This window comes from Camellia sinensis, chromosome 2 (genome assembly GCF_055761805.1).
Source record: "Camellia sinensis isolate YWXY chromosome 2, ASM5576180v1, whole genome shotgun sequence".
Classification (NCBI taxonomy): Eukaryota; Viridiplantae; Streptophyta; class Magnoliopsida; order Ericales; family Theaceae; genus Camellia; species Camellia sinensis.
Window position 1 is genome coordinate 200,205,726 of NC_138962.1, and position 17,587 is coordinate 200,223,312.

A 17,587-nucleotide genomic window follows, 5' to 3' on the forward strand; every position below is an offset into this window, starting at 1 on the left:
GAATGCCAAATCTGGTGATGATGTTTTTCCATATAAAGTTCTTGACGTCCACATCTCGGATTTTGGCAAGAGGTTCTGCCTCTATCCACTTTGTAAAGTAGTCTGTTGCTACCAGTAAGTATTTTCTTTGCCCAGTTGCCTGGGGAAGTTGCCCAACCAGATCCATGCCCCATTGGGCGAACGGCCAAGGGCTGGATACTGGGTTCAGGTCAGTAGCTGGCTGATGTATCAAAGGTGCAAACCTTTGGCATTGTTCACACTTCTTCACGTAGGCTTAGCATCCTTTTGCATGTAGGGCCACCAATACCCCTGGGTAATGGCACTGTGGGCTAATGATCTGCCCCCAGCGTGGCTTCCACAAATTCTTTCATGGATTTCATAGAGGAAATCTTCAACCTGCAAAGGGTGTACGCACCTTAAAAGAGGTCCAGTGAAGGATCTTCTGTAAAGATGTCCATCTTTTGTCAGACAGAATCTTGCAGATTTCAATCTGATTTTGTGTGCTTCCTTATGGTCTTCTGGCAATTTTCCTTCTTTCAGGAATGCGATAATTGTATCCATCCAGCTTGGCCCCATGTCCACACACAATGTTTGCTGCTTTGTGCTCTCTGGTCCTATGCTCAGGCCCGACATGTAGTCGATCATAATTGTTCTTGTTTTTCCAGTCTGAATTGAACTTGCCAGGTAAGCCAACGCGTCGGCGTGGGTGTTGTCATCTTGGCTAACCTGGAGTAGTCGGCAGTTCTGAAATAGAGTTGCTAATCTAATGACCTCTTTTGCATATGCCGACATCCTTTCGTCCCTGGCTGCGAATTCACCTGTTGACTGGTTAACAATAAGTTTTGAATCACAAAAAACTATTACCTCATCTGCTTCTGCTGCTGCTGCCAGTTTTAGCCCTGCAATTAATGCTTCGTACTCCGCTTCATTGTTTGAGGCCTTGAACCCCAAATGGATGGACTGTTCTATTATTTCTCCATCAGGAGATATCAGCAGTACTCCTGCCCCTGCTCCTTGACGGTTTGAACTTCCATCGACGAAAAGTCTGAATGAATCGCCGATGTAGATGCTGCAGGGTCTGAGTTTTTCCTTCCTTTGTTCTTTTGCCTTTGGTTGGGCTTCTCCTTGCTTGCTAGGATGCTGCTCATCTCGGCTCAACGGAGCCCGATGTTCCATGGTTTCTGGGGTGAATTCTGCCACGAAGTCGGCCAAAACTTGGCCCTTTATTGCTGTTCCCGGCCTGAACTCCAGGTCATATTGGCCCAGGGCCACTGCCCATCTTGCTATCCTTCCTGTTAAGTCTCCTTGTTGTAACAAGGACTTCAGTGGGTGCTCTGTTAGGACCATAATCTTGTGTGCCTGAAAATAATGGTTCAACTTCTTTGAAGCCATTACTAAGGCCAGCATTAATTTTTCTAGCGGCAGATACCTTGTTTCTGCACTGGCCAAGGTTTTACTTACATAATAAACCGCTTTTTGTTCCCCTTTTTCTTCTCGGATGAGTACTGCACTTACTGCGTGTTCTGAAACTGCCAAGTACAAAAACAGTTCTTCCCCTGGTTCTGGATTGGAAAGAACTGGAGTTGTGGTCAAGTACTTTTTTAGGTCGGATAGAGCGGTTTCGCATTCTTCTGTCCACAGAAAGTCTGTGGCTTTTTTCACCAAGTTAAAGAAGGGTCTGCATTTATCCGAGCTTCTGCTGATGAATCTGTTTAGGGCTGCGACCCTTCCAGTAAGCATCTGAACCTGTTTCGCCGACGTCGGGCTCTGTAGCTCTAGGATGGCCTTGATTTGGTCTGGGCTGGTCTCTATGTCCTTTCTTGTTACCAGATATCCTAGAAACTTACCTGATCCAACTCCAAACGCGCACTTTGATGTGTTGAGTCGGAGCCGGTATGTTTTGAGTATATCAAAAATCTCTTTTAGGTTGGCAAGATGTCCCTTAGATTCTTTGGTCTTCACGACCATGTCATCGATGTAGACTTCTACCGTTTTGCCAATTAGGTGCTTGAACATTTTTGTTACTAACCTTTGGTAAGTTGCTCCTGCGTTTTTCAGCCCAAAAGACATTACCTTGTAACAGTACAAGCCTTTAGAGGTGATGAACGCAGTCTTCTCCTCGTCTGGAGGGTACATGGCAATCTGGTGGTATCCCCTGTATGCATCCAAAAAACTCATCCTTTCGTGCCCTGAAGTTGCATCCACTAACTGGTCAATCTTGGGCAGAGGAAAGCTGTCTTTGGGGCAGGCTTTGTTGAGGCTGGTAAAGTCTACACAGACTCTTTCACTACTACTGTGTTGGACAACCATGTCGGATAATGAACTTCGCGGATGGCCCTGGCCTCCAGAAGTTTGTCTACTTCTTCTTCTACTGCTTCGACGTGCGTCAACGTCGGTCTTCTGGCTCGTTGAATCACAGGTTTGGCCGACCTGTCGACATTCAATCTGTGGCAAGTGACCTCGGGGCCAATGCCAGGCATTTCATAAGGTGTCCAGGCGAACACTTCAATGTTGGCTCTCAAAAAATCTTCCAGTTCTTTTTCTTCTTCTTCGGCTAAACCTGAACCGAGAAGAAAGAAATGTTCTTCGTTGCCCTCCTGGACTAGGATTTTCTTTAGTGTCTCTTCACTCTTTTCAGTTGGCTCCTTGCCGACATCATCTAGGACCTCTATGTCCTCGTCTTCAATCTCTGCCTCTTTTGGCTCTTGAATGTTGCAAGTGGACTTTGTTGCTGCCATGGAGCAACTTTTTGCTTGCAGTTGATCTCCTCTGATTTCTTCAATTCCATGCTCTGTGGGGAACCGTAGTAGTTGATGTAATGTTGAGGGAACTGCCCCCATTGCATACAACCATGGTCTTCCCAAGATGATGTTATATGGTGAGGGTGTGTCAATTACCATAAATTCTATTTTGATCTTCTTCGTACCGGCTTGTACTTCCACGCTTGCTGCGCCCAGTGGCCATGTCGGCGTTCCATTGAAGCCGACCATAGGGTTGTTGGATTCTTCCAGGTCGTCAGGATGAAGGCCTAGCTCCTTATAACATCTGATATACATTATGTCACAAGAGCTGCCTTGATCTATTAGGATGCGTTTTACTTGGCATTCCCCAACCTGGAGGGATACTACCAAGGCATCATTATGCGGATGCTGGACCATCTCTAGGTCGGCTTCAGTGAAGGTTATCATTGGTCCTTGGCTTTCTTCAGACCGAGGTCTTTTTTCCCCGATTTGGTAGACATGCTGTAAATGCCTTATCCTCTGGGTTTCTCCTCTGACTTCGTTCTCGTTGACCCTTGAGTGGATCACATTAACCACCCTTGGTCCTCCTACCTGTGGTTGTTGTGCTGGAGGTGGTGGAGCTACTGGTGCTTGAGGCAATCTTGCCTGTTCTTCTCTGGTCCTGCCCTCATCAACAAGGTCCCTCAGATGACCTTGCCTTACCAAGTCTTCTAAGTGTGCTTTTAGGGCTCTGCAACCATGGGTTGGGTGCCCTTCTTCATTGTGGTAAGCACAACGCCTACCCATGTTTCTTCCCATGAATTCCCCTGGTGCTCTTGCTGGAGGTCTGAAATAGGGTTGGTTTCGTATTTGATCCAGGACTTTATGGATGGTGATTCAGAACACCGTTGTCACTGCCTGTTTGCCCTTCAATTCCGTTTCTTGTTTAGGTGGTCCGTTGTTACCTCGGCTTCGCTTCGGCGAGCCGTTTGCTTTCTCCTGCTTTATCTCTTTGTTTCCCGATGTGTCTTCCTCAGCTCTGGCATATTTCTTAATTCTTGCCATGAGCTCTTCCATGCTTTTTGTTAGTGTTTTTGCCAAAGACTTCCGTAGTGGGCAGTCATCTTTCAGGCCGTTTTTGAAAGATACGACCGCCACTTCTTGGTTGCATTCGGGTATTCGATTGAACACCTTGTAGTATCTCTTCGCGTAGGCCCTAAGGCCTTCTTCCTTGGTGATTCTTAAAGCCATTAGGGCGTCGACCCTTAAGGGCTGTAGTTTGTTTGTCACAAACCTGGCTACAAACATCTCAGCCAGGCCTTCCCATGTCTTTACGTTTCCCTTTGGCAGCTTATGGAACCAATCGGATGCAATTTCCCCAAAGGATGAGGGAAATACTTTGCAGAGCAATGGCTCGTTCCCACTGTATAATGCCATTGAATTCAGGTATAGTCCAACATGAAAGTTGGGGTCCGACTTACCATCATAAATTTGGAACCTTGGCATGCTGAATCTTTTTGGTGCTTCAAATTTATCCAATTCCACCGAGAATGGCGTTCTCGGCTTAACTTTAGAAGTTACCTCGGTTTCAACATTCTGCTGCCTCCTTTTGAAGTAGTCCCTCAAGTCTTCTTTACTCCTACTTGGAGCTCGGCTATCTCTGGACTTCAATCTTTTCGGCACACTACTTTCGGCCTCGTAGTGGGCCCGTTTCGATCTTTCTCCGTGGGTTGTGTCAAAGTAGAGCGTTTGCCCTAGAACATGCCGATGTTCTTTGGGCCCTGGATCCTTCATGCGATGTGCCCTTCGGGACTCTTCTTGCCTTGGTTCCTCTCGTCCGACTTCTCTGAACGTCGGTGAGAGTGGCTTGCACTCCTGGTGTGCTGTGGGGCTTCGGGGATTGCTTTTCTTCCTCCCTTCTGGGTATTAATTGCGGGCATCGGTGTATCTTGTAGCGGGTACGGTGGCTGCATAACATTGTTTTGCATCATGAAATTGACCACTGACTGTAGGTCTGCCAGCTTGTTCGCCAAGTCTTTTACTTCCTCGTCCCTTCGTAAGCACCTATCCCTCCAGACCTGAAGGTCATCTTCGTTGTAGTACTTGCTTTGGTTTGTCCTTTTTGTAGCGTCGCCCTCCTGGCCGACGTCGTTTTCTCCGTGGCCTGGTCATGATTCTCTGTACTGTGGTTGTCTCTTTCAACGTCAAGGTCGATTGGTCTACCACTCCCAGCAGGTGTTTCGCCCCCAATGTTTTCCCCTCGTCCGTCACTGGCCATCTATTCTTCTAAGTTTCCCACAGACGGCGCTATATTATGTGAGTAATTTTCTTACCACACTGCTCGCCTAGTAATCAGCTGGAGAACACCGGCAGAATAGATGGCTCCAGTAACCTGTAACAGAAAGAAAGGGCTCCGGCGGTGGCTCCTCCACCCGGGGGCACTCCGACGATCAAGTCAGTATCTCTCTCAAAGATAATCAAGTGCTAAACTCACAAGCTTGAATATAAAACTACGTACCTTAGACCTATGGGGGTGCCTCTCTTTTATAGTTAACTCAATCCAAGTCCTACTAGAAGCATGACTTCTATAGACTTCAATTTAGTGATTACTTAGGATTTCTCAAGAGATAAAGATAAACACCCTAAGAGCTTTATCCTTATCTTGGCTAAGTCCCCTTTTTGTCCTAGGACTCTTGTCCCTTATCTGCTTATCTCGGATTCCGATATCTTTGGAGACAACCTCGGCAACTCCGAGAGCACCTCGGCGTAATTTCCATGACACGTGGTACCTCGGCCAAACACGTCGGCGTCGTCATGCCACGTGTTGGTACCCAAAAAATATATCCCCACAAAAGGTTATTGCACAAAGTATTAAAAAAAATAAAAACTTGTAGCGATAAAATTTTAAAATGTCGTTAATAAATGTATTTTTAAGGACAAAATAATTTGATCCACAAATATGTTTATGTTTTGTAACAAAAATGTTGGTTCCAAAATGATAGTAATTCATCACTAAATGTTCAATTTCGTCACTAAAATACAGTAATGACACTTTTGATAACAAAAAAATTTAGGTTAATTACAAAAAACAGTTCTAAGGTTTCACGCGTTTTTCGCTTTAAGCCCCAGTGTTTCAATTTCGACAAATTAAATCCTAAAGTTCCATCCGTGTTTCAATGTGTCCTCCCTCTCCCGTCCATCTCCGTCTATGTAACAGACAGTCCTTTTGGGATTTAAAGTGAAAACACTAGGGTTTAAGTGAAAAATGCGTGAAAATTTGGGGATTTTTTTTGTAATTAACCCTAATTTTTTTTTTTTGGTTATTGTTTTGTGTGTGTGTGTGTGTGTATATATATATATATAACTTGCATATCTTGTTGTATGCGTACATGTGTGCTTGTATATATGGTGAATTTTTTTAATTCAAATTTTGACTCTTCTGATAATAAAATTTTGATTTTGTCCCTAATTTTAATGACTATGTAAGAAGGGATGAAGGCAAAATTATTATATATATATTGATAATAATTTTTTATGTCATTTGTTATTAGTTTTTTAATTGAACGAATTTAACGGATCTTATTACTTATGTCTGTTGTTAATACCGTATTTAATCTGTTAAATCCATTCAATTAAAATACTGATAACATATGACATAATAAATTATTATAAATATATAAACATAATAATTTTGATTATGTCCCTTCTTATATAGTTATCAAAATTAGGGATGAAAACAAAATTTTATCATCGGAAGAATCAAAATTTGAATAATTTTTTTTATATACAAGCACACATGTACATATATAATAAGATATGTAAGTTATATCTATATCTATATATATAATAATAAATAAATAAATATTCGGGTTAATTACAAAAAAAAAAAAAAACACACCAAGGTCTCATGTATTTTCCATTTTAAACCCTAAAACGATTCTCCAAATTGAAACACTAGTAGAACTCTAGGGTTTAATTTGTTGAAATTGAAACACTAGGGCTTAAAGTAAAAAACATGTGAAACTTTAGGCGACCTGGGCTCGGGCTTTGGGCGGGCCAAAACAAATTTTTTTTATTTTTTTTATTTTTTCCACCAAAATTTTAATATTTTCCATTAAAAATAACACCGGGCCTCGAGTGGGTCGGGCTTTTGGACGGGCCGATGGGCTGGGCCAAGTCGGGCCCATGGGCAGGACTGGGCTTCAAAACGATGGCCCAGGCCTTAGCCCAAGGCCTCAGGCTGAGCTTGGGCTCGGGCCCTAACGGGCCAGACCCACCTCGAACCGCGGGCAAGCCACAAGCCAAAATTACACCCCTATCAAAGCGATGGTTTTGACAACAACTCCTAGAATTACACCCCTATCCATGTAGTTTCTTTCTTCTTCTTCTTCTTCTTCTTTTTTTTTTTTCAATCAAACATTACATTTATATTGGACAATTAAAGTTCAACAATAATTGCAATAGCGACCAAATACAAATTAGGAAAGAAAATAAAAACCATATACAAAAAGGGTTGCCAAATATCAGGTCGGGTTGGATATTGGGCCAATAAAAGTTCAACAATAATTGCAAGAGCCACCAAGTACAAATTTGGAAAGAAAATAAAAACTGTATACAAAAAGGGTTGACAAAAATCAAGTCGGGTTGGATACTGGGCTAATTAAAGTTCAACAATAATTGCAAGAGCCACCAAGTACAAATTAGGAAAGTGATGGCTTATTTTTCCTACGAAGAAAAATATCATAAGTGCGAGCGTGCCAACAAGGATTGAAAAATCCTTACAAATTAAATTCAAGCCAATTATCAAGCGATTGCTTTGACGGTTCTTTTACCACAACAAAGAGGACTTCAAAATTGCCAAGTGTAGAGCAAAGAAAAATTAAAAGAAGAATGAGTGAGACGGAGAAAGACGATTGAGTGAACAATCAAAGTAATCATTACTTACCTCTACTCCTATGCTTCGAAAAGAAAGTGCATAAAATGTTTCGAAATGGAAATGCTGAAAATAAATACTTCGAAGTATAAATCTATGTTAAACTACTCCTAAGATAAGGAAAATGACAAGAAATATTGAAATCAACTGTCTTTGATTATGAATTCTGGATCCTTACAATGTAACCATTAATGGCTATTTATAGAGGAAAAAATACAGCAATAATTACTTAGTAACTACCCATTTCTTCCATCTTCATTCTTGTCTTGCCATGTGTCCTTCCACTCATCCACTTTGTCCTTCATATTCTCCATCATCTCTATAACTTCTTTTAACTTCCAAATGAATAAAAGGATGCCACGTGTCTTGAAAATAATAATAATAATGATATTTTATGGTGCCAACATTACCCCCCACGGCCCTTAAAAATGATGTTTACTTGAATTTTGAAGGGTCGAACCATGCACATGACTAATCTAAGCAATAAAATGCTTCGAATAATATAAAAGTGCTTCGAATGATATAATAGCACCAATAAAGTGCTTCGAATGATATAATAGCACTAATAAAGTGCTTCGAAGATGATCAATAACAAGCTTCGAAGGTGGTACAAAAGACCAAATTCATCGTTCGAAGGTCTTGCTACACAGTTTTGAAGGAACAACATCACCCCTCGAAGGTTGGAAGCATTGATATAGGATGATGATACTTACAATGAAGTTTCAAGGTTAGTTTTGATGCTTCAAATGTATCTTCGAAGCTTTATACAGTTTCGAAGGTGAAATAATCAACCTTCGAAACAACTCCTGATGCTTCGAATGTATCTTCAAAGCTTTATACAGCTTCGAAGGTGAAGTAATCAACCTTCGAAACAACTCTTGATGCTTCGAATGTATCTTCGATGCTTTGATTGTGTACATACAAATAACTGGCCATCAATTTGAAAAGATGAGCCATTCTCAACCACTTATTTAAATGCATAGGCTTTTCCTAGCCAAGTTCATGCATTTTAAATGGTCATCCCTTATTCTTAGTGCTTTGAACTCGTGAGAACAATTTGTTAATTTTATTAGCCACATCATCAGAATTATATTTTGGTGTTATCCACAAATCCAAAATGGATTTCGAACAACAAAAGTCATGGTATAGTGTGACCATAAAAATTCATACTTTTTGACATTTTGAAAAATGTCAAAAAATTTGAATTCGTGAATAGTGGCTTGTTCATTATTTTTGACCATGTTTGTTTTAAAAACATGACTTTTGCCGAATAGATTTTCATAATTATTTGGCAAAGTGGGTTGTTTTTCCATGTTAGCCATTAAAGGCTTATGAAAATCACCCATAGATATGTTATTTTCATGACTTGACTCTCTAAAAATTGGTTTTGAGACCCCCCGAGCCATGCATGGAATATCATTCTTAGCCAAATTTGGCTCAAGAACATGCTCTTTCGTTATGTTAATTTCATAATTTGGCTCTTTAAAAAGGGACTCTTGAACCCCCCGAGCCATTGATGAAATCAACTCTTTGCTTTTGCTATTTTTAACCATGGAAAAATTCTGAAAAAATTCACCAATTCCGGCCATTAAGGCCTCAGTTAAAGACTTGGTAGTGAGAGTTGATAACGCATCATTCCATTGGAGAATTTTCATATCAAGTTGATGAATTTCTCCAATTAAATGGTGTCTTTTTTCTTCCACCATATAATATTGTAAGGGATGAAAATTTATTTCATCAAGAAAATAAATTTCTTGTTTACGCCAATAAATTTCATCTAGGCTATTTGAAATGGACAAATCCAATTCATTTTTCATTTTTTACACTTGACGTCCCACTGGGCGTGCCAAAAATTGTTGGCTTATTTTTCCTACGAAGGAAAATATCATAAATGTGAGCGTGCCAACAAGGATTGAAAAATCCTTACAGATTAAATTCAAGCCAATTATCAACCGATTGCTTTGACGGTTCTTTTGCCTCAACAAAGAGGACTTCAAAATTGCCAAGTGTAGAGAAAAGAAAAATTAAAAGAAGAATGAGGGAGACGGAGAAAGGCGATTGAGTGAACAATCAAAGTAATCATTACTTACCTCTACTCCTATGCTTCGAAAAGAAAGTGCATAAAATGTTTCGAAATGGAAATGCTGAAAATAAATACTTCGAAGTATAAATCTATGTTAAACTACTCCTAAGATAAGGAAAATGACAAGAAATATTGAAATCAACTGTCTTTGATTATGAATTCTGGATCCTTACAATGTAACTATTAATGGCTATTTATAGAGGAAAAAATACAGCAATAACTACTTAGTAACTACCCATTTCTTCCATCTTCATTCTTGTCTTGCCATGTGTCCTTTCACTCATCCACTTTGTCCTTCATATTCTCCATCATCTCTATAACTTCTTTTAACTTCCAAATGAATAAGAGGATGCCACGTGTCTTGAAAATAATAATAATAACAATATTTTATGGTGCCAACATTACTCCCCGCGGCCCTTAAAAATGATGTTTACTTGAATTTTTGAAGGACCGAACCAAGCACATGACTAATCTAAGCAATAAAATGCTTCGAATAATATAGAAGTGCTTCAAATGATATAATAGCACCAATAAAGTGCTTCGAATGATATAATAGCACTAATAAAGTGCTTCGAAGATGATCAATAACAAGCTTCGAAGGTGGTATAAAAGACCAAATTCATCGTTTGAAGGTCTTGCGGCACAGTTTTGAAGGAACAATATCACCCCTCGAAAGTTGGAAGCATTGATATAGGATGATGATACTTACAATGAAGTTTCAAGGTTAGGCTTGACGCTTCAAATGTATCTTCGAAGCTTTATACAGTTTCGAAGGTGAAGTAATCAACCTTCGAAACAACTCTTGATGCTTCGAATGTATCTTCAAAGCTTTATACAGCTTCGAAGGTGAAGTAATCAACCTTCGAAACAACTCTTGATGCTTCGAATGTATCTTCGATGCTTTATTTGTAACTGACCATCAATTTGAAAGGATAAGCCATTCTCAACCACTTATTTAAATGCATAGGCTTTTCCTAGCCAAGTTCATGCATTTTAAATGGTCATCCCTTGTTCTTAGTGCTGCGAACTCATAAGAACAATTTGTTAATTTAATTAGCCACATCATCAGAATTATATTTTGGTGTGATCCACAAACCCAAAATAGATTTTGAACAACAAAAGTCATGGTATAGTGCGACCATGAAAATTCATACTTTTTGACACTTTCAAAAATTTTGAATTCATGAACAATGGCTTGTTCATTATTCTTGACCATGTTTGGTTTAAAAACATGACTTTCTCCGTATTGATTTTCATAATTCTTTGGCAAAGTGGGTTGTTTTTCCAGGCTAGCCATAGGAGACAAGAAGAAAATGAACGCCTAGAAGAAGGCATAGAAGGATTGATAGAAGTACCTAATCCAGAGGATAATGTAATAACACATCCTGTGGAAGCACCCAGTTCATCAGAACCTATGGTCGAACGGACCAGTACTTCAGAACAAGTACCACATGTTCGTAATGTTGGACGAGACCAAGGAATTGGACCATCCACTGTCCCATCTACTCAGCCAATAAATCTATAGGGTGGCTTAATAGATGCAATGGGACAGCAATTAATGAACACAATGGAAAGGTGGGCAACATCCTTTTTGGATCGAATGAATAACCACCAACTAACAAACGTAAGACACATGGAGGAAATTTCGAATGTCCCTCAGCAAAGGTTAGCTAGAGATAAACAGCCTATGCAAGTTAATGGACATTCTAATGGTCAAACTAGTAATCAGAACTATGAAAGACCATCACCTCAGTCTTGGTACGAACCTTTCCCAAAGCCTGTAGCAGGTCAAAATGTCTCAGTACTTAACAGTGAAGCCATGCAATTTGGTGGAACTGGCCCAGTACAAGAAAATGGTGTAAGAATGGTTCCAAATCCCATGTTCGAAGCCATACCTGGTACAAGGGGTTTCACTAATCCCTTATTTGAATTTATACCCGGGGGGTTGGAAGGTTTTCCTACAAATGGAAGAGACACAACACCAATTCCAGCACCTTTCGCAAGTCCTTTCGCAGGACAAATTCAAAGGGGTTACCCACACCCCCAACAGCAACCTGCACCACAGGGACAACCAGTCCCAAACATACCACCTTATGGACCAAGAGAACCACAAGCACAAGTTTGTCCTCCAAATCCTGTGTTTGTTCCTCCAGTAGTGGTTCAGCAGGCATAAAATATGATCCTTAGGGACCAAATTGCTGACATCGTTAGGGAGATGTATGGACCGATGGTTCGGGGGGTCCAGACTCCTGTGTACAGAAAGCCATACCCAGAATGGGTAGATAAGGTACATGAATACCCAAGAGGTTTCAGGATACCAGATTTCACCCTTTTTTATAGGAGTGGAAACTAATCAACAGTAGAGCATATCGCTAGGTTTGCTGCTCAATGCGGTGAATTTACTAATAATGACTATATGAAGCTGAGACTGTTCCCAAACTCTCTAACTGGGGGTGCATTTGTATGGTACATTAACCTTACACCTGGCTCAATCCAAACTTGGCAACAAACGGAAGAGGCATTTCATGCCTAATTCTTCCAATCGAAGCCAGAGGTTTCCATGGCAGACCTGGCAAGATTGAGTCAAAGGCCTGAAGAGAAGGCTACTCAGTTTATTGCCAGATTTAAAGGGGCTCGAAATAAATGTAAAGTCATCTTGCCAGAGCCAGAATTCGTAAGATTGGCTCAAAATGGCTTAGAGTTTAGGCTTTAAAAGAAATTTGACTCAACAGAATTCAAGGACTTAGTGGAACTGACTTATAAGGTATCTAGGTAAGGAGGCTTCAGCAGCAGTGGAGGAGCTCTTAATAATCTCTAGCAAAGAATCAGCAAGGATTAGTGGCCCAGCCTCACTGCTTGGTACTAGAGCTGGTGAAGAAATGCCAAAAAAACTAGCCAGCTGAGCCTCGAACATGTCCATCTCCTCTTCTGACATTATCAGTACAGAAGAATTGCTGGATAAAGGAAGAGATGGAAGTATGGAGATAGGTGAAGAAGTAGAAGCTCCTGTCGCAAAGTCGATAGTCCTGGCTACCAGCAAGTCTAAAGAAGAAGGACTGGAGCTGGGTGGTTGGAAAGAAGTTGGTGAGCTACCAGTGTCATCCTTGGGAAGGCCAATGACCATTGAAGTAGAAGTGGTAATTGGAGTATTCTCAATTGGAAGAGGGGCAGCCAGGACTATAGGAGGAATATATTAGGATAAGACAAAGGATAGATAAGGTAAATATGGAATTAAGCCCAGACACAAGGAAGGTGGAAGACTCTACCTTACAAGAGGAGACAAAAAGGGCATGGAAAGTGTAAAGTTGGGAAGTGGAAATATTGCCTGAATAGGCTCTATCTTCATTAGCACTTCACTATAAGACTTCCTTTCTCCTTCTAAGGTTGCTTCCAGTTCTGCAGAAGTCTGAGAAGGCCTTTCATCTACAAATAAAGAAGGAAGGGCTTGTGTCGAAGGAATAAGGAATGAACTGATTACTGCTACATAAAAAAAAAAAAAAAAGGTGTTAACTCCATGCTGAAACTTGGAAAGGGAAATTATCACAAGGGATTGAAAGAGGTTGCTAGCTTCAGAGGTTGTGGTGGTGCTGCTGTTTGGAGAACTGCGAAGGGAGTAGTGCTTAGCAGTTTGTTGCCTCCTTGCAACATCCTTTTGAAGTGCATTAGCAACAATAGTTTCACCCCTTAGTATTTGCTACTGTCTCCTCTTCTTAGACCTCTGAAATACAATGATTTCCTTGGAATGTTTTTCTTCCACTACTTTGGCAGCTGCCTCGTGAGTAGAGTCCCCAATAAGGTCAGAAGGAGAAACTGTCTTTTTTTTCCTTCTCTTCAATGGTATTTCTTTCTCCTTCTCTACTTCTTCCTTTTCCAAGTGAGCCTTAGGTATCTCCTCCTCAAGATCAAGCAGAAGTCTTCTTTTCCTCTGTTGTTGCTGCTTGCCTTTGAGGATATTCAAAGCTTTAACTCTTTGAAGAGAGTCTTCAGGTGAGGCTCCTGCACCAAAGAAAATTTATGAGTAAATAAGCTTGTCATCATAAAGTGAAAGGAAAAGAAAGGAAGCCACAGTGCATACCTTTTTTCGAAGCAACTCTAGTGACTCTAGAAAGAGAAGGAGATGAGGTAGCAGGAACAACCTTTGTGGCAGCAGGGGAAAGAGTTGGGATAGTAGGTGCAGTGGAAAAAGTGCTTATTGTAACGCCCTCAAAATAATAACATTAAACCCGTCAGATACGACATGCATTTACATATAAACTAACCACTTTCCTTTATTTCATTGAGTTTCAATACATAAGTATTACATGTTAACATCAAAACAAAATGCCCTACGGGCTTACAGCTTTCCAAGTTAACACTTGGTTACAACAAAAGAGTACTAACTCGTTTACACATTAAGCCCTTGGCTTGAAGTTACATGTAATACATCAAAAGTAAAACAACTACGCTATGTCCGCCTCTAGCCTCCCAAGCTATGTCCTTGGAGGTGGCATGCTTCCTGTACCTGAAAATGATATTCCCATATAGGGTGAGCCACAGCCCAGTAGAAATGCACTAAACCAACCATGGACAATGACTAAAACATTAGCAATTGATAGTTGGTCAACACTGATACAATCACATAAATTACATATTTATGTCAACGACTTACAAGTCCCAATTACTTTTCATTTTCCCTTTTTCAACAGATAAGCATGCTAGCTCTATCATCATTTCCACAGATATGTATAAAAACTATATCTCACATTCAGATAAGCATAAAAGCTATATCCACATTCTCAACAGATATGTATATCAACAATATCCACAGATAAGCATACAAGCTGTATCCACACTTCACAAAGATAAGCATATGAGCTCTATCTTCACTTCTCTAGACAAGCATATGAGCTCTGTCTACGGAGTTCATCCCCTATCTCCTCCCAATACCTATCCGGTTTAGAGGTACATCCCCTATCTTCCCCTAAACCGCGGAGTACATCCCCTATCTCCTCCTCTACACATAACGTATACAAACACAATGGTTCTATATACAATCACCCAATACATACAAATAATGTATTCTATCAACCGTCAAGTTCCATGACACATTTCATTGATTAGTTTCAGTTTACCTAATCATCATGCATTGTCTACAACAATCACGACTATCTTCCACCGATAGCCCAAAGCAGTTATTTCTAAAACAGAAAATAAATGCACAAATGGATATTCAATCAACATTTCATTTCCTCATTTCTCACCAATTAATTATCCCAATTAATTAAACAATGTAATTAGGCCATTTTCCATAATTACTATTTCAACCCTTAGGTTCCATTTTCATCAATGATTCAACAATCATTCCATTTTTCTATGCCAAACATGCATCTAGGTTTATTATGAATAAAACCCCAACTTTTGTAAAATTACACAAAAGCCCCAAACTTTCACAAAATTACCAAACCAAGCCCAACATCTCAAAATACCAAAATTTAAAGACAAAACCCATAGAGAGGAGTAGGATATCCCTACCTTGAAGTTTAAGCCAAAAAGGAGATGAAGACTCCAAGATCGACTTGCTCCAAATCCAAACTTTTTCAGATTAAATCGAAGCTCTCAACGCCCTCTATCTTTTTAACAAAGGCCCTAGGCTAGATTCACACCTTAGGGAGATCAAATCTTAGAGAGAGTGCAAGTTTAGAGAGAGAGGGTGTCGGATTTAGGGTTTAATCAAAGAAAAGGACTGAAAAAGTGATGTTTTAGACGCTGCTGTCCGCTGATATAAAACACGCTCGCTCGAGCGAAGGATTGGTCGCTCGAGCGACCAGACACAGAAAACTCTCGCTCGAGCCAAGAAGTTCTCGATCGAGCGAAGAAAAATCCAGACCGCTCGAGCCACGAAAAGCTCGCTCGAGCCAAGAAAGACAGCTCTCAGGTCCAGAACCGGTGCAACACTACTCTCGCTCGAGCGACAAACTCCTCGCTCGAGCGAAGGACCAAAAATCTGGGCAGCAACACTAGGCTCCCAAACGCAACCAACCTGTAGAAAACCTGCCCAACACATCCCATAACTCAATATACAAAGTACAAAGGATGCAAACACGATAATAAACAACAACCAACATCCACGGACACATGTCCGGATCACTGTACAACAAGGGTAAATCCGAGATCGCTATACTTATCCTAGTCTCCTTGGACTTGACCTAAGGCACATCTAGCCCCACCAACAGGTCCTGAGGAGGAATGGCCAAGTGCACCTCCATATTAGCTGTCCACCAATTCTGATACCTCCTCAATGTAGTGCCTTAGGGAATGAAGGGAAAGAATTCAAACTCGATTAAGTCTTGGATCAATTTGGAGGTTACCTCATCTAGCCTGGACCTTGGAATTTTCAGTTCTCTACTTGCAAGATTTGAGTTAGATTGGCTACAAAGAGGGATAGGGATCTCCTGAGTGAGCTCAAATTGTCTAGCAAACTAAGCAGAATAGTAAGGTTTAGAAATACATTTATACGCTCGAGGATTCATAGTGCCAATGAAGAGCTCCCTCAGAATCAGAATAGAAGCCCACATATCTCTGTGTTGAGGCTTGGAGCAGGACCTATCACCCAGAATTGCTCTCAGCCAGGCTGGCTTGATGTTGGCTTCGAAGGGGCAAAAAAAGAGGCAAGAATGAGAGGAAACCGGAAGTTGATGAAAAAAAGAAAAGTATAATGCAAAATTGGAAGAGTAAAGAGAGACTCTAGCAAACTTCATGCCAAAAATGGTAGGATCTGACGACAGGAATTTTAAACATTTGGACTGCAAGTCTGTGAAGTATACAAAAAGCCAGAGTTTGAGTACCCAAAATAGGCCTCCTTGATTAGCATCCATGGGTTTTTCACAGAATTAGGAGCAGGCTGTGTAAACATGGCCCAAAACATATAGAGCCAAAGCTACCCTTTTATTCAAAACAAGAGTTTTGGCGAGAGGGGCAAACTTAGGCATAATCCTCTGAGAAGAGGTACAGAAGAGAAATTTGCAAAGGCAATGCAACAAAAAAGAAAAGAATTCCCTATCAGTCACAGGACCTTCCCTTTTATTCTCAGATTTGACAAAGTCATTACAGGAAGAGTTCAGAGGGGGGATAAGAAAATGGGCAGTAAGGTCAAGATAGTCCGGACCAAAAGGAGTGCCAATAGGTGATAACCCTAAAAGATAACAGATGTCAAGGACAATAGGAGCCATCATATCACATCGAAATTGGAAGAAATAAAATAGAGTTCCAAAAACAAAGAACAGCAGGTATTAAAAATGGATTCTCCGAAGTAGTGAACCTAGATAGTTAAAGGGCGTTGAAGAGGCAAAGTTCCTAGAGATCCAATGTCCTGGCGAGAACAACTCGATCGCACTATTCGTCCCATTCTGGCCCTACTGTAGGCCAGCAGCGATGGGGTTGGTTTATCCTCTAACTCCCTCAATCAAGGCCACCTTCATAGAGGAGGCAATGATCCTTCAATCGTGGGTATAAAACAGGAAGCTAGGAAAGGGCCTCCTTAAAAATAGACCCGAGCACACATTCCCTTTGCTCGTGATGGCGGGAAACGAAAATGCGCCCATCGATAGCACTCTTTTCGCCAGCTTTGTACTTTTCGTATTCTTCAGCAATAACCCTCTCAAAAGCTATGGATGGGCTCACACGCTCAACAACTGGTACTTTCAAAGAGGAAGAAGCCATTAGTAGAAGTTTTTGGAAGAAGAAGTTGAGAAAATGAGTGAGGAGGAAAAGAGAGCAATGGAAATGAAAGGGTTTGTGTTTGGGCAAGCGAGTAAGTTAAAAGTGCGAAGAGAAAGGGTTTTTAAACCTTTCTGTCCAAAAGGATGGCCAGTC